This window comes from Mytilus edulis, chromosome 6, assembly GCF_963676685.1.
Source record: "Mytilus edulis chromosome 6, xbMytEdul2.2, whole genome shotgun sequence".
NCBI classification, from domain to species: domain Eukaryota; kingdom Metazoa; phylum Mollusca; class Bivalvia; order Mytilida; family Mytilidae; genus Mytilus; species Mytilus edulis.
Window position 1 is genome coordinate 51272174 of NC_092349.1, and position 25168 is coordinate 51297341.

The window sequence follows — 25168 nt, forward strand, 5'->3', positions numbered from 1 at the left end:
ATTTAGAAAGAGGTTTCATGGAGCACTTGGAAGACCCAGCAATATACCGTTGTTTGTAAGGACACTTATGTAGTTTAGGTATCAAATACAGGGATGGAAGATCCAGTTTTTCATCTTTGGTTGAAATACCAAAGGAACAAAGAACAGACCTATGATTATCCAGGATTTCCTCTTTGGTAAGTGTCGTGAGGGTATATGTTGAGTTTCCAAGTGAATTGTCTATACCTAATTCGTTTATCAAGCAATTAATGTAGTGACTTTTACAGACAAAATCGATGTTATTTTGGGCTTTGTCTGCGGGGACAACAACATATTTATCATGGAGGTCGGATAAGTGTTTAGCAACATTTGGGTCTTTAAAGATTGACGTAGCATGGACATTGATGGACCCATTCAGTTTCTTAATTCTGATTTGTATTAACGACCTCACTGCCTTAATCCATTCGGATAGAGTGTCTACGTCTTTCTTTTCACGTTTAGCCCATTGCCTTGCATAATCCTCGACTGAGTCCATCAAAATTTTAAAGTTGTATTTCCAATTGATGGATTTAGGCTCACGATATTTCGGACCTTTCGATAACACATTTCGTAGAGAAGTGTTATCAACAATGTTAAGGTCACCGGTAATAACGTGGCCAGCAGGATTATATGTGAATTGGGAACTAGCACAAGTGCAATCAGGAGGTTTAGACTTGAAGTCGTCAATATCGAGATTCTGCAAAACGCGTTTGTAATTAAAAATTTTAGTTGCAATAGGTTTGGTATAGGTATAAGAAATTATTGGTACAGACTGGTCTTTGAAATAAGGAGGTATTTTCGATTGAACTAATTTATGATGAAGGATATTGCCTAGGTTGACGCCATCGAGACCTTTGTTGGCAAAGGAAAGATTTAGAAAAGATCTTTTCTCTTTTTCTTCTTTTCCAATGCGAACTGGCTTGAAAATTCTGTGACTTGCAATATCCGAAATTATAGCTTGAAGTTTGTATTGGTTTGAATGGGGGTTTGTAACCGTGGATTCCAAACATAAATAGAACAGGGAATGAAGTTTTGAAAGGGGTAATAAATAAAGTTTCGTGCGAATGTGATGAATACCTTACGGCTTTTGTATGAATGACAGCAAGTCATTAATAGAGACATCATGCAGAGAAGGTGATGTATAATGACGATGACCATGACTGCGTTTACGTCGAGGAGTCGAGTTGAAAATATTCATCACATTCACCGAGTTACACGAAGGACTAGATAGAATACCTATACCATCAATTTTGTCATTGCAGCCATACGGTGTTGCAGTTCCCAATTGTCTAATCCAGTAGTCTTCTTTTTGTCTACGGAGAGTCGTTGAAAGATTAGGATTGTTAGAGCTATGGTATATCTTTTCGATAATGCGAACTGTCATAGAAACGATGGAATGATCGGGCTGATTGAAATGCTGGTATAGAATGTCGTTAGCATTTAGGTTAATGTCTGATCTATGACCACACATACGTTTGTTTAGCCTTCCTTTCGTTTCACCGACGTATATAAATCCGCAAAGGTTGCACTCTAATCCGTAGACGACATTTATCGATTTACAATTCAGATCATCGTAACTTCTGGTAAAATATGACTTCTTGGTCAAATTGCTAGTGAATTCAGCATCTGTAATTAAAATAGCACAAGTTTTGCAGCCTTTGGTCTCACATTTTGAAATGCGACAGTGTTGTACTGTGTCATCAAAAACCAAAATGTCTTTAAGGAGAACTGAACATGTCTGTATATGTGTAATATTGCTATTGTCACTAGGACGATATCATCAAAAACCAAAATGTCTTTAAGGAGAACTGAACATGTCTGTATATGTGTAATATTGCTATTGTCACTAGGACGATGATCTGAATGAGTCGTGTTTGAGATATTTGTCGTGTCTGATGATGAGGGGACACCTGCCATATCAGACGACACCGTGTCCATGGTGACGTCTGTTTCGGACATTTTTATACTGGGCGACGTCCGAGCCAGTTTCCTGTTTGATCTTCGTAAGTTCATGCAATAGTAGTTTTGCTACTGGGCGGATAATGTCCTCGGGGACAAAATGTCCACCAGCAGAGACATCGACCCAGTGGTAATAAAAGAGGGACGAAAGATACCAAAGGGACAGTCAAACTCATAAATCTACAACAAACTGACAACGCCATGGCTAAAAATGAAAAAGACAAACAGAAAAACAATAGTACACATGACACAACATAGAAAACTAAAGAATAAACAACACGAACCCCACCAAAAACTAGGGGTGATCTCAGGTGCTCCGGAAGGGTAATCATATCCTGCTCCACATGTGGCACCCGTTGTGTTGCTTATGTGATTACAAATCCGGTAAATAGTCTAATTCGGTAGGTCACATTCATGAAAGGGAAGGGGATTGTAGTTACGACGTAAGGAACATATTCGATATCATTTGTGAAACGGTTATTCCATAACGGTCAACCAACTCGTGATGGCGTCCGTAAAGATACATGCAAATGAAAATAATTAGTTTTGTCTATTCCGTCCAATTAATCAATAGATTTTGCTTTATTTTGTGTGTTGGTTTTTATAAATAAGAACTATGCATGCAAACGTCCACCGTATTAAACGCGTTGGGTGAGATATATTCGCAGGTTCAATATATTATATGATAACAAACACTTTAATGTATTCGTCCGTTATTCCCTTTTCATGTCTAAATGAAGCAAAAACACCGGAAAAAAGCTTTTATCTTTCTTAGTTTTATCCTTGCCTGACAAAAAAAAATCATATGTAATAAATCGTATTTAAACATTAGATAAGAACAATAGTAAATCAAACTTTCGAATAAGCAGTCAGTTATGTGATAGACTAAAGAGAGCAGCCCCCCCCCCCCCCCCCCCCCGCAAAAAAAGAAAAGAAAACAACATAAAAATTTAAATGGAAATTGTAAATTATAGAATTTTACAAGATCTTGTCTTTGTGTGCTAAGTACTAGTAATGTAACAGAGAAGAAATTAATGAAGTTGATTGATTGTTGTTTGCTCTACGTCCAGTAGAAAATATTTCATGCCTGTTAATGACTATAACACATTAATTTTAAATACAATATGTAGGTCGTACAATAGGAGGTCGACAGTGAGGTTGGACGTAAAACTTTAAAAGACCACTAGAAAATAAGGGTATAGAAGGACAGAAATTAAGACTTGAAACAGCAGGCAATATTTGGACAACAAATAATAGGTGCAATAGTTTTTAATTTGATCAATAAAATCTACCCTGAAGTCGATTATCCATGTTTACGTGAGGGCTACAATATCATTTCACGCATCCAATTTAGGTTAGATACTTTTAGTTCGCTTTTGTAACTGTGAGAATTCTGTGAAACTGTATTGTGTATTGTACTTTAGTTTTTGGTATGATATTCTGTACTACCGATCACTACCGCTCTCCTGGTTGGTCTCGTGTGAGGGCGTTTGCCTCGAGAGCGGGAGGTCATTAAATTTGTTCAAATCCCGAACGGGTCAAACAATGACGTTAATTAAATTGGTATTCTATTTCAACGCTTAACACGTGGCATCATAGAGTAAGAACACAGACTGGCCGGCTCAGAGTCGGAAATGTGTCTGGGTCGGGTGACTTTTCTTCCTGCGAACTAATATCTTGTGAACTTACACGATAAAAAAAACCGACTCAGCTTGTCAGTCTTGTAAATAAACAGCTGCACCATGAGTGCATGATACGCCCGACGTCTTGTGTGGAAGTTTTATGCAATAATCAAAAATAGTTTCTGAGAAAGTTTTAAGCAATAACCATTAGACCGTTGGTTTTCCCGTTTGAATGGTTTTATACTAGTAATTTTGGGGCCCTTTATAGCTTGTTGTTCGGTGTGAGCCAAGGCTCCGTGTTGAAGGCCGTACTTTAACCTATAATGGTTTACTTTTTTAAATTGTTATTTGGATGGAGAGTTGTCTCATTGGCACTCACACCACATCTGCCTTTATCTATATATTGTTTTTGAGAAACGGCACAATATGTAAAAAAAAACCTCCCCCTTTTTTTTTTTTACAAAATACTCAATAATTAAAAATAAAATTTTGAATCATCACCGAAAAGTATACAGATCTTTAGATTAATATAACAAAGACATGTGTAAAGTTTTAAGCAATAATCATAAATCGTTTTTGAGATATGGCGCGACATGTAAAAAAAACCTTTCCCTTTTTCACAAAATACTCAATAACTCAAAAATGAAATTTTGAATCATCACCAAAAAGTATACAGATATAAAGATTAATATAACTAAGAAGTCTTTAAAGTTTTAAGCCATAATCAAGAATAGTTTTTGAGACACGGTGCGACATGTGAAAAAACACACCCCTGTTTTAGTTACAAAGTGTCGTAACTCAAAAAGTTTAAATCTTATTTTCACCAAAAAGTATACAGATCCTTTGATCATCATAAGAAACAACTATATTTAGTTTCATGAAATTTGGATTAGTCGTTCTCAAGTTACGGTACGACATGTTTACGCCAGCCAGCCAGCCAGACGGACAGACGGACAGACAGACGGACAGACAGACAGACGGACGGACACCGGACATATGTATACCATAATACGTCCCGTCAAAATTTTGACGGGCGTATAAAAACGGGATTATTACTCTTATTATATTTACACGTAATCGTCCTGAATATTAATTTTATTCGCCGCTGGTCGTCATCCATTATCATTATTTATTTTACCGTTTTATTGTACAGTGAGGTGTTTCTCTTTTACTGGTATATATATTAAAACTTCTTAAATTTTCACCAATCAAAATTAAAAAATGGCAGATGAATTTTTTCAAACACTTGTGATTGTTGGGATTATTATCTTTGACGGTAAATAATATTAAATCAAATGTGCCTTTTCGGATATATAATATTTGACGGAAAATATTATTGAATTAACCCCGAATAACTATTATTTAGTCATTGGTCGGTTTTGAGCTTATTATTCTGTATACGGAATGTTCTATAAAAAAGAATGATTGTTGACTCTAAATATTTTTATTTATCTGTGTCTTTAGTTTGCTATTGCATTAATGTATACCTTAATCTCCTTTTATTCAAAACCAAGATTCGCTTGGGTATAGAAACATTGACATCTCTGGACCTCTCCCATCCCACAGTATACCCTTGCTAAATGGGTGCGTTCGTTTGGCTTATTGGTTATATAAATACGCAGCTTTGTGCGAACAAAGTATAATATATAGGAATGTACACTGTAAATATCGTGCTTAGAATTTAAACACTTGTGATACATGTTTAGATCTAAACGTGTTTAGGATTGTGTTTAATTTCTAAACACATTTTTCAGTAAGCACATAATATTTAAACATGACGTGAATTTAAACACGTTTAAAAATGAAAGTGTATAGAAATTAAACACATTTTTCTAAGCTAAACACGATTCTAAACACAATCCTAAACACATTGTACTGAGACACGTTTAGATCTAAACATATAAAAAAAAGTGCACAAAAGATGTGCTTAGAATTGTGTTTAGGATCTAAACACCATTTTTACAGTGTATATCAGATGTCTGGTGCAGTGAGAATTCCACGCTATCTTTACCTTAAAAAATATTAGAGGGAAAGACGATCTACGCACGAGTTGAATGACTGAAATGTGTAAAGAACAAGAAAGGTCAGCTTAAGGTGGTACCTAACACTACAGGGAGATAACTCTGTAAAATCAGCTAAACGTTTGAATTACGGTGTGCTGTTAAGGGAATATGAAGCTTCTCAATGATCAAAACTAGATTTTGTCAAACTGCTATATAACCAGTGTAATTTTTCTGATAAAATGGGTGGTTCAAAGTTTTTGAAATTTTTATATTTTTGTCAAAGGGTCAAAGTATATACTTTGTCAAAATTTTATGAAAATTAAACGAGCCAAATTAATTTTAGTGAAAGTGTTGGGTACCACCTTAATCTTTTTAAATAAGTCGCATGGCTGATTTTAACAACATTTTTTGTGACTTTTGCTAGAACAATAGTAGATGAAAATAATTATAACAAAACCGATCAGCAAGACAATATTAAAAAAATGAAACGCTCAAAATAAGTTAAATCTTTTTGTATAAATTGTTGTCAACCTTTTTTTTTTATCATTTTTTGTTGCTTTTATATATATGACAACTATTATACCAGTCTGAGACATAAATAAACTTGAAACAGCAAATGTTGTCACCTAGACGAAACAGCCGTCATTGTACGCTTAATATATGAGTTATTGCCACTCAATGAAGATTGTTTTTCTGTTCTAGTCCCCCCCTTTTAGTTTTGCTGGAAATTATACAATGAAACCCCTGATGTGTACATGTACCACGACAACGTTTTTATTTTAATATTTTATAAGATTTACGCATAAAAATTCAAATGTAAATAAAAATCAAATATATAAAAATTGGAAAACTGTTTGAGACTAATCAACTGAGGACAAATGATTATAAATCACTAAATGAAGCTGATTAATGTATTGCTCCTTTGTGTCCAGTGGCAAATATGTCATGCATATTCACGACTAGATTCAAAGTGGATCAATTTTACAAATTTAGAGTGGCACTTTTTGTTCATTAGGCAGAGCGTTCGCTAGAGGAAAAACGTATGCCGTTATAGAATAGATTTGAACCATAATGATCGAACTCGTAAGTTTAGCCCTCCTTCCCTCTTTTTTTCTCCACGGTAGACGAATGCCATAAACAAAACGTCATGAATTTACAATCAATAACGGCCACTTTAAGTAAATAAGATATGGACTTTTTTTATAAATTAATTCCTATTGCAGCCAACATCTCCCGGTTCGGGACAGGTTATTTATTTCCACAAAATACCGCCTGATTATTGATTGAAGATATTTAAGCAACCAAAAACACTCTGAATCAAACAAATTCTTGAAATTGTAAATTAAGGTATTTTGCTGGGTGTTTTTTCTCTGTCCTATGTCGGACCCCCTGATTTTAAGAGGGCGTATCTAATTAGTCATGCCCGATTAACTTTAATTGAATTTACATCCCAGCTCTTTTGTTCTAACTGGGGTTCCACTACACCAGACGAATGGATACGAACTATTAGTAATTGAACATACTTAAAGGAAGCAAGATATTTTTATAAGTGGGGCGAGTTGGCAGACCTGTATCCAGTGGGGTTTAAACCCTTTTCGTTAATAAGTGAGTTGTCAGACTGATTGTTCAATTTGATTTTACCCTTTTAAATTGGGGCGAGTCGGTAATCAAAATTGGGGCATTTTTTTGTAAAGTGGCGATATAGTGTGGGCCGATTGGCCAGTGGTGCGAGTTGACATTATTTTGATATCTACTCATCGTGTTCGGGGTCATTACGGTTATACATCATATAGTAATATATAAAGTATATTATAATGATTGTGTGGCGTTCTAATCAAGATTTTATTAATTGTTAATGGTTTTTCGTCTAATCTAAAACAGCTGCGATGTAAAATAGTTATCTCATTCGGACTTGGTGTGTCAGTGTAAGATCACCCTCTGGCCTCCGGCCATCGGGGTGATCTTACACTGACACACCGCGTCCTCGTGGGATAACTATTAATGAACCTCAACTTAAAGACCTACATCGGGTAAATAAGTTCGAGGTACAATAAGTAGACAATAGAAAAAAATCCTATACATTATTACATGAATATAATATCATTCGGTAAATTCGATTGAAACACGATTTATTACAGTTTTGAAACTTTTGTTTCAAAATTATGATCCTGGTATCTTTGAAAACAATTGTACAACTGCCAACTCAAATAAAGTGTCATCGACGAACAACCTACTTATAATGTTATGTTGTAAATGACAGTTATTCTTAAATAATTAAGCTGATAAATTAGGAACAATACTGGGCATTGGATAGAACCCTATCGTTGCCGACAGACATATTAGTAAAGTCGGGCTATTAACCTCCGTTAAAAACTTTATTTAATGTTATCATGGATATTGGAATAATAGTCGAACCTATTTTAAAGATTTCCTTTGGAGTCCTAAAAGTCCATATACATTAAAAAAAAATCGCTTTTCCAAACTTTATATTAAGCCATTGCAATTGCTATTTTATAGTGTGTCCTTTTATTGTTTCAGGTAAGTACGAAAGTTTGTTCCAGGTGAAAAAGTTTAAACCTGCTGCATTTGTTAGCACCTGCCTAAGTTGGGAACCTGATGTTCAGTGGTTCTCATTTGTAGAAGATATGTGAAAGACACCAGGGGAACAGTCAAACTCATAAATCGAAAAAAAAAAAAATAACAACGCCATGACTATAAACAAAAAAAATACAAACAGACAAATAATAGTACTTACGAAAACTAAAAACTGAGACACTCGAACCCCAACAAAAAATGGGGATGATTTCAGGTGCTTCGGAAGGGTAAGCAGATCCTGCACCACATGTGACATACCCGTCGTTTTGCTCATGATATTACAAATCCGGTATATAGTATAATTCAATAGGACACATTCATGAAAAGGGGAGAGGATTGAAGTTACGACGTAAGAAGCATATCCGATATCATCTGTGAAACGGTTATTCCATAACAGTCAACCAAGTCGTGATGGCGTCCGTAAAATTTACGAAGGTATGATTTCAACTTTACTATTTAGATGTCTTGGTTTTATAGCTTCATCGTGAGCAGCAACCCTCTATAAAGAAATTCATGATAGGAAATGCAAGCATAGGAATATCATATCAATTGGGAGATATATACTGCGTATACAGGCGCTCCTGGATTGTTGCTACATAGAAATGGAAAGTTAAGAGTTAGAAAGATGCAATAAACTCATTTGTCGTAAATTTATGTTTTCAACCGACCCTCATTGTCAATGTCTAGATGTAAGTCAAGATATATGATAGAATTAACTGTATCTGTTGTATCCTTTATCTCTAGTTCGATGGGATAGAGTTGTTCAACATGATCACCAAATTTTGAATTATTTAGTTGAAGAACATCATCTATATAGCGGAAAGGATCTTTATGAAGTCAGCCTCATAATAATGAAGAAACAAATCGCAAAGAAAAGAGACACAATGCAAATGTGGTTTGTAAATGTTTCTCGTTTCTCGTTTTATTTAATATAGATATGACTTTTAGTATTCCCTTTTAAATGGTTTTACCCATGTCATGTTTTGAAGGTCCTCTACAGCTTGCGTGTTGAAGACCATACTTGAACATATAACGGTTTAATTTTACCAACAATGGGACTTGGATGGAGTGTTGTCTCATTGGCACTCATACTCTTCTCTTATATCTCTAATAGTCGATGTACCATTGAGTGTTTTAAGGAGACATTGCTTATTTTGAAACTGTTACAGGTATAAATGCACATACATGTATTCACTTCTCTCTCCATAAATTAACAAAAACAACTCACCTTGTTCATGCGCAAGTTAAAATAAAAATGCAATTTTAAACGACATTCATTGTATAAAGGGGATATATATGTATGTTTAAATTTATGTTTCCTTATATTGAAGCAATCGCGTAACATAATACATAAAAAAAAAACTAATAAAAAGATTTTATTAAAAAAAGTGCCTATCTTTTAAAACTGTTATATATAATTTAAATTACAGTCATGACATATCATTCGGGTCGATTATGGTTGTTTTTAGGAATGGCATCTCTGTCATTGTTTCTTTATCTTTATTCTTTCTTCGCCTGCATTTATTTTTCTTTCCTGAAAAAAAAAATCCAAGACATAGATAAGACCAATTGGGGAAATACAATTCTACTTGAATACCATTGGTCACATCAATCACACATTTTAAAATATTTAAATTATATAATGTTAATTGTGTATTCTCGCTTTTCACTGTTTTTTTAAAATGCCTGCACTAATATGAATTCAAATATTTCTATGACATATATTAGCTATATTGCCTTTGGTTAATACAAACTAGTAAACAAGGTTAAAAATGTAAACAAAACGATTATACTGGTGTTTTAAACACATTTTAGCTAGTTTGAAATTAAAATGGGACACCTTGCATTGTCTTATCAATTTTACTTAAAGTTCGTTTAATACATTAAGGATGTATTCTTCTGACATTTCAGTCTCATTTAGTCTCATTGAAATCTCGTTCTGTAATTATTTCACAAACATGTGATACAAGTGGAAAAAGCAATGAATTTGATAATTATTATAATCAAACTTAACTTTATGAAAGAATTGTGTATTTCCAATAAGTAGTTTTTGAGTAACAAAATTTTCAAATTTTATTACTAATTAAGTCAGTTTATTTTAGTGCAATTTTGAGAAAAAGGGGTGTAGGGTACAAAAAATGATTTGACCAGAAACATAAAAATCCCATATAACTTTTTCTTTTCAAATTTCTTAGATACATATTTTTTTCAATCATTTATAACAAAAAAGTTGAAATAATATGGATTTTGTTCTTTAAACAAAATTGATAACATGGTAGATTTGACTCGAAAAAGCATCAAAATATGATTAAACTTTCTTATACTAACACCTATTCTAGACTTCATCTTTATTGAGAGTATGAAAAAAAGTTTAATTGTGGATCTGGATTTTTGTTTCACGATAATATCCCAAAAATTATAAACAATTGATGAAAAATGGAAAAATTCTCAAAATTGGGTACTTTCAGAGGGCCGTAGCAAAAGGAAGCGCACCGCCATATGATTTTTTCTTCACCAATTACTTTTTTACAATCATATAAACCCAATAATCAGGTTTAGAAAAAAAGTTCAATTTTAGAAATTTTTGGCTTCTCAGAGGTAAATATCGTTAATGTGTTGCTTAAAAACTGAAACTGCTGTAAACATTTATGTCTAGCGCGCCGGATACAGTGCGATTTGGTGTCACGATCGATATCTCAGATCTCAGTAGCATGAGTTTGAATGCCGGCGGGGGAAGAACACAAAATTTGCGAAAGCATATTTACAGATCCAACATTGTTGGGTTGATGTTTAGACGAGTTGTATATACAGAAATGTACACAATCATGTATCATCTTCACTGCTGGTGATCCGATGGATAAATATGTTGTAGAGTTGTCACTCGTTCAGACGTTCTTATAAAAATAATTATTTCTGTGACTGTATCTTACATTAATTTGTAGGATCCTTTACTCTAGATAATTCAGCTGATCTATAAAAATATCATCTTCATGCCTTATATATCATGTACTGTATTTCGACGCTAGATTAAATCTGACGAGGAAAGGTAACACGCGGCCACCGGAAGCTTTATTTTTCAAGCCAAGATGGTCGAGTGGTCTAGCGCACCGAATACAGTGCAGGCGATTTGGTGTCACGATATCTCAGTAGCATGAGGTCAAATCCCGGCGAGGGAAGAATAAAAGATTTGCGAAAGCACATTTACAGATCTAACATTGTTGGTTTGATGTTAAGACGAGTTGTATACACAAAAATGAAAACGTCATGTATCACCATCACTGCTGGTGATCCGATGGATAAATCTGTTGTAAAGTTTCACTGGTTCAGACGTATATAAATATATATATATATATACAACTCGTCTAAACATCAACCCAACAATGTTAGATCTGTAAATTAGACGAGTTGTATATATATTATGTACACAGCCATGTATCACCATCATTGATGGCGATTTGATGGATACATCTGTTGTAGGGTTGTCACTGACTCAGACGTACTTATATATATATATAAATGTCTAAGAATATAACTAAAACACACTAATTGATACATTAAAAGTTCTATTAGATGTTAAATAGAAATACGCAATATTTCGCTAAACAAATTAGCTTCATCAGGCGTGTGCATCTCTCAAGGTGAAATCGGATGCATGACAGAAAATTATTTTTGTAGCTTAATCTATACAAGATTTGAGGGATGGGTGTAACATATTAATTCGGTCATAAAATATGTTTGTAGCTACAACTACATGAAGTTGGAATAAAAGTTTAACACATTTATAGATGTTCGATTAATTGTATGAATTTTTATAAATTAATTTGTATAATTTCAAGATAACTATGGTTTTGATTTGCTTTGAAATCTTTTTTCGTCTCTCTCATTGAGTCCATCAGGTTCAAGAGTTCGTAACTGGTGCATCCAAAATCTCTCTCTTTTTTGTCTTCCTTGTGTATCCCAATTTTGATTTTTCTCAATGATTTGAAATGTGATGTTTTCAAAATCATGTCCTGCTCTTAAAAGGTGTCTTGTAATTGGGCAGTTCCTTTCTTTTGTATAAAATGACCGATGGTTATTTAGTCGGATGTTAAATGGGGTTTCTGTTTCACCAACATATTGTAATTTGCAAGTTCCACACGTTAGAACATAAATGCAATTTTGCGTTTTGCAATTTGATGTTATAAATATGTTGTAATTTTTCTTTGTGACTGTGCTGATGAACTGGGTTTCTATATTGGCGACTTTGCAGCACTTACAATTGCCCCTTCCGCATTGTTTATAACCTCCGATTGTTGATATCTCCCGTTTAGATACTTTGGATGATACTAGAATATCTTTGAGGTTTTTTGGTCTGCGGTAAGCCATAACGGGAGGTGATGGAAAAATCTCGCTTAAGGAAGGATCATTTTCAATAAGACGCCAGTGTTTGTGGACAATTGATGAAATATTTGTCAGATGAGGATGAAAGCTAACAACAAACGGGATTTTATTTGTCTGGGCCGTCTTTTCTTTGTATTCAAGTAGGTTTGTTCGTTCTTTTTCGTTTGCTTTTCCGAAAGCTTCTGAAATACTTTTGTTCTTATAACCTCTTGATTTGAGTTGCTGTCTGATAGCCGGTCGATTTTACTTGCTCCCAAAACTCCATAAAGAAGGGATTCCGGGAAGACCGATAGTATCTGCAAATGGCCATCCAACCGAAAAAATATCTGAATTCGTGGATTACCATCTCAGACCACATGTTAGAACAATGCCATCTTACATTCAAGATACTACAGATTATTTGAAGAAAATGGATTCATTAAACCCCTTACCAAACAACACAATTTTGGTATCGATGGATGTGTCTTCTTTGTACACAAATATTCCCAAAAATGAAGGAATAGTCGCTTGTGAACAGGTATGGAACAATCGTAAGGATAAACATCCCCCAACAGACTGTCTGGTTCAGTTGCTGAGACTAGTGCTTGAAAACAACAATTTTGTATTCAACGACCAGCACTACTTGCAGGTTGACGGTACCAGTATGGGAACCAAAATGGCACCTTCTTTTGCCAACATTTTCATGGGGAGTCTCGAAGAACGCATCCTTTCGAATGTACCATACAGACCCTTGTCTTGGCTCCGTTATATTGATGACATCGGCATCAAATGGAACGAAACTGCAGAACGCCTGCAAGAATTTCTCGATTTCTGTAACAACTTTCATCAATCGATCAAGTTCACATCTGAAGTTTCAAATGAGAAAATTGCGTTTCTCGACACCACCATAACTTTAGAAAACGGAGTCATGACAACAGACCTTCACACCAAAAAAACTGATAAACACCAATTTCTCTCTCCGAAGAGTTGTCACCCGAAACACTGCTCCCGGAGCATTCCGTACAGCCAAGCCATCAGGTTAAAACGGATTTGTTCATCGGAATCAAAGTTAAACCATCGTTTAGGGCAACTCAGACAGCAACTCAAATCAAGAGGTTATAAGAACAAAAGTATTTCAGAAGCTTTCGGAAAAGCAAACGAAAAAGAACGAACAAACCTACTTGAATACAAAGAAAAGACGGCCCAGACAAATAAAATCCCGTTTGTTGTTAGCTTTCATCCTCATCTGACAAATATTTCATCAATTGTCCACAAACACTGGCGTCTTATTGAAAATGATCCTTCCTTAAGCGAGATTTTTCCATCACCTCCCGTTATGGCTTACCGCAGACCAAAAAACCTCAAAGATATTCTAGTATCATCCAAAGTATCTAAACGGGAGATATCAACAATCGGAGGTTATAAACAATGCGGAAGGGGCAATTGTAAGTGCTGCAAAGTCGCCAATATAGAAACCCAGTTCATCAGCACAGTCACAAAGAAAAATTACAACATATTTATAACATCAAATTGCAAAACGCAAAATTGCATTTATGTTCTAACGTGTGGAACTTGCAAATTACAATATGTTGGTGAAACAGAAACCCCATTTAACATCCGACTAAATAACCATCGGTCATTTTATACAAAAGAAAGGAACTGCCCAATTACAAGACACCTTTTAAGAGCAGGACATGATTTTGAAAACATCACATTTCAAATCATTGAGAAAAATCAAAATTGGGATACACAAGGAAGACAAAAAAGAGAGAGATTTTGGATGCACCAGTTACGAACTCTTGAACCTGATGGACTCAATGAGAGAGACGAAAAAAGATTTCAAAGCAAATCAAAACCATAGTTATCTTGAAATCATACAAATTAATTTATAAAAATTCATACAATTAATCGAACATCTATAAATGTGTTAAACTTTTATTCCAACTTCATGTAGTTGTAGCTACAAACATATTTTATGACCGAATTAATATGTTACACCCATCCCTCAAATCTTGTATAGATTAAGCTACAAAAATAATTTTCTGTCCTGCATCCGATTTCACCTTGAGAGATGCACACGCCTGATGAAGCTAATTTGTTTAGCGAAATATTGCGTATTTCTATTTAACATCTAATAGAACTTTTTAATGTATCAATTAGTGTGTTTTAGTTATATTCTTAGACATTTATATAATTTTAATTCAGTAACTGTATCAGTTTATTTTCACAAACTGATCCACGCTTAATTAGATTGAATGTTGATTGTTGCTATTTTTAGACATTATATATATATATAGACATAAGTCTAAGCATATTATATACTTAGTAGTGTGACAGAGACCGACGAACATGTTAAATATTCAAAAAAAACATTGTGATCTGCGTTAGAGCTTAATGGAACTCACTCCCTCTTATTAATTTGCAGGTAACAGGATGGCATTTATTCATTTTATATGGCTTTTTTAACCGGGCATTTGTCCTTTTTTTTAAAATGTATTTCATTTTCATTCCCAGAAAGTTCCAAAATTGGATATTTTATTTTAGTTGAAGATATTGTGTTTTACCGTACCTGGTTACAATTATCTTAATTTAGTATTTAGTTTTTCCTGGTTTGCTTAAGATTTTGATATCGACGACATGGATGGAGTAAGGGACTAACAATTTGATTTTTTAATTTTGAAAAAGTTAATCCGATTCAACTGATAATTTTTAGCGTATCTTTCTATGTTGTATTGTTACACTATTATTTCAGTAAGTTCACTTAAGGATAAATAATGGTACCTAAAGCAAATTTACAGATCTAACATTGTTGGGTTGATGTTTAGACGAGTTATATATATATTATGTACACGGCCATGTATCACCATCATTGACGGCGATCCGATGGATACATCTGTTGTAGGGTTGTCACTGACTCAGACGTACTTATATATATATATATATATATATATATAGACATAAGTCTAAGCATATTATATACTTAGTAGTGTGACAGAGACCGACGAACATGTTAAATATTCCAAAAAAACAACCTGTGATCTGCGTTAGAGCTTAATGGAACTCACTCCCTCTTATTAATTTGAAGGTAACAGGATGGCATTTATTCATTTTATATGCCTTTTTTATCCGGGCCTTTGTCGTTTTACACAATGTATTTCATTTTCATTCCCAGAAAGTTCCAAAATTGGATATTTTATTTTAGTTGAATATATTGTGTTTTACCGTACCTGGTTACAATTATCTTAATTTAGTATTTAGTTTTTCCTGGTTTGCTTAAGATTTCGATATCGACGATATGGATGGAGTAAGGGACTAACAATTTGATTTTTTAATTTTGAAAAAGTTAATCCGATTCAACTGATAATTTATAGCGTGTCTTTCTATGTTGTATTGTTACACTATTATTTCAGTAAGTTCACTTAAGGATAAATAATGGTACCTAATATTAAAACGTTTAAACCCGACACAAGTGCTTGCACCTGTCCTAAGTCAGGAACGTGATGACCAGTGGTTTTTATTTTTTATGTGGTTCATATGTGTTTCTCGTTTGTGTTTGTACACCGTTGGTTTTGCTGTTTAAATGGTTTGACACTAGTCATTTTTTGGGCCCCTTATAGTTTGCTGTTCGGTGTAAACAAAAACTTCGTGTTGAAGACAGTAGTGAGACATATAATGGTTAACTTTTCTAAATTCTTACTTGAACTGAGAGTTGTCTCATTGGCACTCATTCCACATCTAATATCTATGTCCTATGTCCTGATGGAATTGTATACCTATTCCTTCATTGACATTTTTAGAATCGCAATCGTGTATACTTTTCGCGAAAACTGAATAAATATTTTGATTATCACATTGCCACTAAACTTGAGACATTGTGAATTTTTAAACAGTAATTGTACACAAATCCATCACATTATTTTGTCTGTTAACATGGTTAATGTTCAGGAAATTTGGGGCAATTTAAATTTTTGATTTTTTTTAAGGGGCAATGGCAACGGCGCCTATAGAAAATTCCGAAGTCTAAAGTGTCATCTTCACTTGACAGTGGCCATTTATACTAAGTTTCATATAGTTTAAAGCATTTTGGAATTTTTTACATTTTTGCTGTTGCCATGATAACAGTGTCCTTTTATGAAAATTCAAAAACTACTGCATCGTAATTAAATGTAATGTTACATATTCATGTAGTTTAATTGAGTTTTATATAATATTCGTATAAGAAAATGCTGCTTTAATGTGTTTTTCCATAGGGTAAATGTAAAACTCTAGCTTGTTTCCATTTCAATGGCGGATATTTTTAGATTGCTTAATACTGTCTGCACATCTAGACATTCATGTACCAGGTCATATTTCCATAAAGCTTCACCAAAGAAGATCTTATAATTAAAGATTTATATTATTTCTATAGTTGCGATGATAACCATGGCCATCTTGCACATTCGAAAGTAAGGTGCACAATTACACATTATAGCATAGTTCCATCAAGATTGATTCATGCAATTCTGAGAAAAGCTTGTACTTAAATAACAATAAGTCAAAAGGAACGAAACAAATACAACATGTCACCTCAACTCTGTGATGGCGTCATAATAATTTTGAAAGAAAATACGAATCAAGGTAAAAACCAAAAACAAACGGAATCGTAATTACTTTAAAAGCTTCAAATCGGGAATGTCGACATAAAAAGTGTCTCCTTCTTTGCATGTTCCGTAACGGAATATCGGTTTCGCAGATGATATCAGATATGTTCATAATGTCGAAACTACAATCCCGTTCCTTTTGCACGAATGTGACCTACTAAATTAGACAATTTACGGTGGTTTTAATACCACGACAGATTTCATTTGTAAAGCAGTGTCTGCTTACCATTTGGAGTACCTGAGATCGCCCATAGTTTTTGGTGGGGTTCGTTTGGCTTTATCTATAGTTTGCTATGTTGTTTCTTGTGTACTATTGCTTCTTGTTTAGCCATGGCGTTGTTAGTTCTTTTTGTATCTGTGAGTTTGCATGTCCCTCTTTTTTCAACCCGCCGTACAAGTCTTATCCCAGTCAAAAATACCACAATCAGGAACGGGACATAAAGGGAACATACAGATTGTACTACTTGTCTTTTATCTAAAGATTTGGCTTGTCTGTTGAGACTGGCACATATTTAAACGGCCAAAAAGTCGTGATTGTGAAGTAAAACCTGATTTAACACATTTTATTGCATTTTTAACATAATAACTAACTTGACATTATCTTATCTACATATATTTTTTACACACCAGATGAAAGCAGATATATATCTAACTATAATTGAACAAAAATTGTCTTCCGTTGAAAAATTAACAGTGGGTACGAGCACATTTTGATATCCCTACAACCCTGATTTTGTCTGATCTAAAACGTATATTCTATGGAAATAAGTAATATGTGTTTCATATCTTCCAAAATGCCTCCTAGAATTCAATTAAGAGAACTATCTTTACAAAAAATGGATCGATCTTTTAATGAATACCCACTGGCTCAACTTTGTTCATTTACCCCAAATCGCTCTATATGAATCATCTTCTGTGTCGTATCTTTTATCTGCATTGCCAGTAGGGAAATATTCGAGGTTCCCAAAACAAAAAGTCTCCAGACAGAAATTTTGTAAATGATTACTGAAATGATTTAATATCTAACATAGATTTATTAAAGTAAGAGTTGAAGAAGGGATTGCTTTTAAAGAAAATATTCCAGTTGATATTTTTATAGTGAAATGGTTTGTAGTGTTATTAAATGCATTGTCTTTGCATAATACTTATTTTTTTTAATGAAAAATACTATTATTATGTATATATAATATGTAGTGAAATAGTATGACTAATTATTATAGATCGCAGTTTCTTGAACACACAATCTAGTGTCTCAATTTGAAAAGATGTTCCACAAATGTCGTACACTTGACTCTATTCCTCTGTGTATTTGCCATTTAAAACGCGTCAATGTCAACACCTCACTTAGTTGTATCTTCTTGTGTCTTTAGATCAGCTTGATGTTTACGCAAACTTGTATCCGCGGTAGTAATGCATCAATGCAATAAACACTGCTTGACACTTATCCTGGTTGTAAAAAAGCAGAGTTATCGTACTCAGACTCAGAAATTAACCAATACAATTATTGGATTTGGTGTTTCGTGCACACGTGTTGTACTCAGAGCACTGAATAAAGTTTTATAACCAAGGGACCCGATATATATGGGTTTGTATGCGAATAAGTCTACGAAATAATATCCTAATTCAGATATTGCTTTTCTCCTCCGGATATTCTTCTTTACTGTGTTCAATAATTCGTCCAAAGTCTACTATTTAGTACTTCATAAATCTGTTAATAATATATATCCGTAATCGGACCAATATCAGCTAAAACACATTGCGAATTATCACTCCTGCTTGTCGCAATAAACAGTGCTTTCTGATTATCCTTCCAATTATTACACTCGAATACCATTAAAAACTGAATTGCTGATTCTTCCCTACAAACAGAACCATAATTCCTCGATTGAACAGCTGGCTTTTCAATTTCAAACGATCCCTGATTATAAGAAGGTTTAAAGCCTGACGGAATCGATGCTCTTTGTGGTGTAGGGCACTTGAAATGTCTTCTTGAAGGGTTTTGTACTATTTAGTTAAATCCTGAATTTCTATTTGCATTTCAATCATTCTAGGCGTTGGATCGGATAAGACATTTGTACTTAATTCTTTTCACGTATCCATTGATAGTTTTGGTCTATCAAATCCAAAACAAATTTTCCTATCAGACGAATCACGTTTATTCATTTTGAAAGAAAAGTTATTCCAATTTCCCTTATAAATGCACATATATTTAATTCCATTTGTAACTATTTGTTTCTAAATACTACTAAAAATCCACAAAATATATTTTGTGAAAATGAACTGTTAAAATCCAAATTTGATTATTTAAGACCGCATTCAATATATCAGAACTAAACAGGCTGTACTAATCTATATAATGTAAATAAATTCAACACTGCTGTTCTTAAAATTTGTGAGGGGACGACAACGATAAAGATAGACAGTTATAACAATACTATGACACGAAAGTCTATCCTGTGGTAAAGTCAACTTAAGGTGACTTCCGATACTAAGGGAGATAACAACATTTTACTGATGTAAAACTGGTTCCCGTTTAAAAATTTAGGATACATCGCCTGTATATCTAGGTCACGGTAACAGTTCCGATGTCGTCTGTTGTCAACGTGTGTAAACAACTTCCAAGTTACAGCTCATCGCTCAGAAGAAAGGAAGGTTTATCATAAAGGATAAATGCATGCGTTCTTTAAAAATAAAGAATATGAATAGCTTCAGCCTGAAAGTTCACACAGTCTTTAATGATTCTCAACTTATAATATCATATGATATAAGTTTTTGAGAGTTGGAGAAATTCGGCGTCCGATCACAGACAGTGATGTTTCGTTTGACGGAACCTGGGAAGATGGTCGACGGCTAGCTCTGATGATCACCTAGCGCAGAATATGTTTGTTAAGATGCAAAACTGTCCCCTGCGGATACTGTCTGTGAACGGAAATACGACCTTCAAGGCTTGGACCAGGAGGTGGAGGCCGTGGAGCATTTTGTCCATACCATATCGTTGTAGCTACAGTGCATGTAACCTGCATATCATGTGTGACAGTGTAGAAACGAGGGGGAAAATGGGACTGGTGGATTTGTTATCAATTCAAAAGCTGCACATGGTAAGAGAGTTCAATTTTCTCTTTATTATATATTCTCTTTAGACTGGTTGGAGAAGGTGTATGGTTTCATGTCTTGAATAAATGAACCTGCCCCACACCTCTCTTTTTCTTTCTTTAATATCCCTCTATTATGGTCTGGGGTTTATGTGGTTTGAGGGTAAAAAGCTTTATTTTGAGGGGAAGTGCTGCCCAAATTTTTTATGAAGCTGGACTTAGTAATTTTTCTGGAATTTTGCCCCTGGAAGTTATTTATCATTTTTGCAATGTACACAAAGACATCTATACATAAGGGGCTTTTTAGTTTTGCATCCAAAAGGAGAGGATTATTTTGTAAATACTTATTTGGTAGCAATTATATAACCATAAATAAAATTAGAATTGAAAAAGTAAACAATTGCAGTCACAATGATTCATTCACAAAAATAATGTTTTACAAACTCAAAATATTTGTTTTCTTTATTTTATAATCAGAATTTTCATATTAAGTCATCTTTTGCATGTGATCAGAGACCAAGTGGTCGGAAACCTTACATATTTAGTCATTTAGAATGATGTGTAGAATGCAGGATAATGCATGAAGGCAAAAAAGAAAATTAAGAAGGGGGCACCCACCCTCATTCCACATTATTAGAAATAAATGTGAGTCTGTGATCTATAAGAATAAAGGTAAACATGAATTCACAATCATATTATATAAATATAAATTGAAAAAATCTATTGTATATTCCAAATAAAATTATGAACTCAAGTCTAAATAGTTTATAGTTTATCTAATTAACCAATACATGTGCAGACTGACATTTCATATCATATTTTTCAGGAATGATACATGCAGGAATTTGTGCCACACATTTCAACAATTTCCTTAATGGATTGAATGTACTGTCTGTGAATTCATCAACCATACTTAAAGAAAAAGGAGAATTAAACTGGAAAGAAAATATTTGCAGTTGCAAATGAATCCTGTAAATAAATTCAAAAGAAGAAACAGTTTTAAACATGGTTAATTTAATGAATAATTGGAAGGTAATTAAACCTTTAGTCATATAATTCATAAATTTTCCTAAGTAGATATAAAGTATAATGAGGACCATAATTATATTCATATTTGCACTTAAGCAGTCATAAAAATGAATTAACAGATCTTGGTAATAATTTCAAGTTTAGGGTCAATATTTCAAATCAATTTTGTGGTAAAGCATTGTTATATATACTTGAAGACTTTCATGTACAATGTATAGAACATGACAGAATTTGTTTCAACAAAAATATTGAACTAGAATTAGTTACATATGTATAATTTATTAAATGAAATCTATATTAATGTATAATTTCAACAAATTTAATGAAACCTATTTGGTTTTGAAAGCCTTTATACATATTATTATTACAAATTTCATTGTTAACAGCCTGAGTTTCCAGTTAATTTTAAATGTAATATGTTTTAGCTATAGTATTTGAACACTGCATGCACTTTCATTTATATATATTTGTTATCACTTTTTTTCATTAGGTTGAAGCTAGTTATGTTGCAGAATTGCAAATGTTTGGTACTGGTTGAAACTATGAAAGTAATACAGGTAAATTTAAAGAATTTAGACTTTAACTTTATTAATAGAAAAGATATTCCCAAATGTCAAGGTGAAAGTGGACATTGTAGATTCTAAACACCCATGTGAAAGCAACAGTCTTCTATGGTGAGAGGATGCCATACTTAGCAATGCTCTTGTTATTATATGGAATATGGCTTTTTTTATCATTATTTTCACTATTTTGATATTGAACAACCAACATTGATAAAAAGTAATATAAAACTCTCACTTTTTATGAATCCTATATTATCTGATTATATTAATTTACTTATTTAATTTTTGTTATATTTGTTATCAATTGTAGGTCTCATGGTCATCATTTAACAGCAGGTTATTAGCAGCAGTTTTGTAGAAAAATGAAGGATGACTGTCAATGGTAAATACATACATTTTAGGATAATTACATGTAGTTACCTTTGAAAAAAAACTTAGGTTCCATTTGAGACTTTTTAATCTGATAATGGTGTTTTGCAGGCATTTATAACATTTCTTTTTGGACAATATATTTAGTAGACTCAACTAAAAATGTAGGATCATGTAAACTTGTACACAGATGTCACTGACCTACATTTTCCACTTCACTGACTTTGGTTACATTAAACATCCAATTTCATATACAACAAATGTATATCTCAGCAACTAAAAGGTGTCAGATCATGCAAACTTATATATACACTCTCAGAGTCTCAGTAAGTAACTCAGCTTCCAGGCAAAAGAAGGTCACAGTGATCCTCATTTTACACTATTGATTTGTACTTTATTTTATAATTTAAATACAAAGTATATTATCAAGACTGCCACTGGTTCTTATGTGCCACAATTCTGACAATGAAGATAACTATGTGATGTAGATAACTTATGTTTATTTCAAACTTGGTCACATGCTGTATATGTAAATTTTTACCAAAAAGAACAGTTCAACTGTATTGATTTAAGGTATATGGTAAAGGTCACACCTATTAAATATACATGTATACCTTGAATTTGCATTGGACCCTATAATGCTCCCTATATCATTTATATTGTCAATTATTGCATTCCAAATTGCCATTGTTCACAAAACAAAAACCACTAAAAAGGATGGCCATCATATGCAAAAGCAATATAAAATGCATACCCATCAGCTGATCTAATTATTGCAATCACTTCAAAAACCTGGCCATATATCATATTATAAAACTCTTAATGAGTACCTTTGTTAGTCAGGTATAATATAATCTTTTTAAATTGATGTTGTAATGCATGATTGGATTAATTTTGCACTCACTGAAATATTATATAGATTTAGTAGTTTATTAGTATATATTACACCTTTTCATTACAAATAAATAAATTAAACTTTCAGGTAAATGCAGCAACAGAATGTTCCCCTGGAAAATTTACGTAGAAAATTTGGGAAAGTATGAATAAGAAATTAGAGAGGCAAACAGATAACCAGAAAACAAAGATTTTGAAAGAAAAGAATTGCCACTAATAGTAATATGCTATATCTGACTGGGAGCAACATGTACTATTCAATATGGAAGGATTGATAATTTTGACTGAGAACACAGTGAACTCTAATAATGCTATGACTATCAATAAGTACTTGACTGAATCAGAGGAGTAAACTATTTACACATTTGTAAATATAACAGTTATATGTTTGCTTGATTATTGAGGCATTCAAAATAAAGAAAGTTGAAAAACCTTTGAAAAAGTTATAATTTCATCATTTTTTGGTTATGTTACTATGACAACTGAAATATATAATGTATTATCATTATGCTTCATCAAACTTAAATCATTAATTGTGGAAAAGGTGACAAAGTCTTTTTTAATCCATTTACTTGCATGACTGTTACCTATGAATCGATAATTTAAAAAAAAATATATTTGGTGATTTTCGCTAACTTCTGAGTAATTTATTTTGCTCATTTAAGACCACAGTAATGCTAATATAAGCTGCATTACAATGTATCATAATATTTGTTTACATTTACATAGAAGCCATGTGTTGTTGGTCTGAAATCATGGTATTTGATCTGCCATTGTCTGTTAGGTTGTTAATCTTGCACATCAGAACAATGCAAAAACTTGAATTTTCCAACTTCATGTCCTGTTGCCATGGTAACCGTTGTTCATAGAAACCAAAAAATTGTTCTCATTTGATTGCCTTGTGAAACTGTATTATTCTGTGTTAGTTTAACAAAGGATATGACAACATATGTCACACTTTGATCACCGATGATGAAAGATATACAAAAAACTGCTGTTGATCACTGTTTCGTTAGGGGTCACAAAAACATTTTTCGTGCAAAAAATAGTCTGGTGACCCATATTTTTTTTATTTCTTTTTAAAGCTCATTGTTATGACCATCTTATGTCAAATTTAAAAAAATATTCATTGGACCATTTTTTTGGAAATTTAAGAAAAATAGAAATTTTTAACAAAATCTGTGTTTTTTTTTGTGGAGCAGTGTTGATGAAATTAGAGACAAATCAATGAAAATGAATAAAACTGCCATTATTTGTGTTTTATTTACATTTTAAATAATAATTTTGTAATAAATGAAGAACAAACCCTTCAAAATACTTTCAAAGGCTTGAAAAAAATCCAGAGTTTCTACATCAGGTATGTATTTATGCATACACGTGATGTACCAACTTTGGTGACCGTTACCATGGAAACGAGTCTGGTGACATACTATTTTTAACTCAAATTTTCATAGAGGCCATTGCATAGTATATGTATGCAAATTTTAAGAAAAATTCAATGGTGAAAAAAAATTTGCTATATCTGTAGGGATCCACCTTAATAATGCAGTATATATTTACAAGTTTATTTACAAAGTACATTACTTAAGTCTTATTGACAAACTTAGCTTACAGAGTTTAACCTTTATATAAACTTAAAAAACTCAAGTCCTTTGGAATTTTACTGATTCAAGAATTAATCAAATCCTTACAGTATCACAGCTGATACAAAATCTGCATATTTATCTTTACAAACTGACTTTGATGAGAAAGTTTGACAATTTTAACTCCAGACAATATACAAGGGAAAACAATAAAAAAAAACATCCTACTATTAACAAATCTACATACAAGTTGAAGTTTGAGATTGTTTAGAAAAATCCGTCTTGAAATGCCCTGCACCAAGGCTGTTGTTTTTCATTTGTTCCTTTAAGTGAAACTGTTGTTATTATAAGATTGTAAGAACTTCCCCTTTTTAAATTTGCAATGAAGTTTGATATTTCTGGTATAACGTTGTCATGGTTAATGTAGGTAGTTTCACAGTAA

The 25168-nt window shown here is 33.1% G+C and overlaps 1 long non-coding RNA gene across 1 annotated transcript; it reads left to right on the forward strand.

The window, feature by feature from the left end:
* The first annotated feature begins 20044 nt into the window (after positions 1-20044).
* On the forward strand, positions 20045-23585 carry LOC139529132 (uncharacterized). Its single transcript, XR_011665758.1, has 5 exons — positions 20045-20294; positions 21115-21320; positions 21808-21874; positions 22191-22262; positions 23232-23585. It is a non-coding gene; the product is annotated as an uncharacterized lncRNA (long non-coding RNA).
* The last annotated feature ends 1583 nt before the right edge of the window (positions 23586-25168 follow it).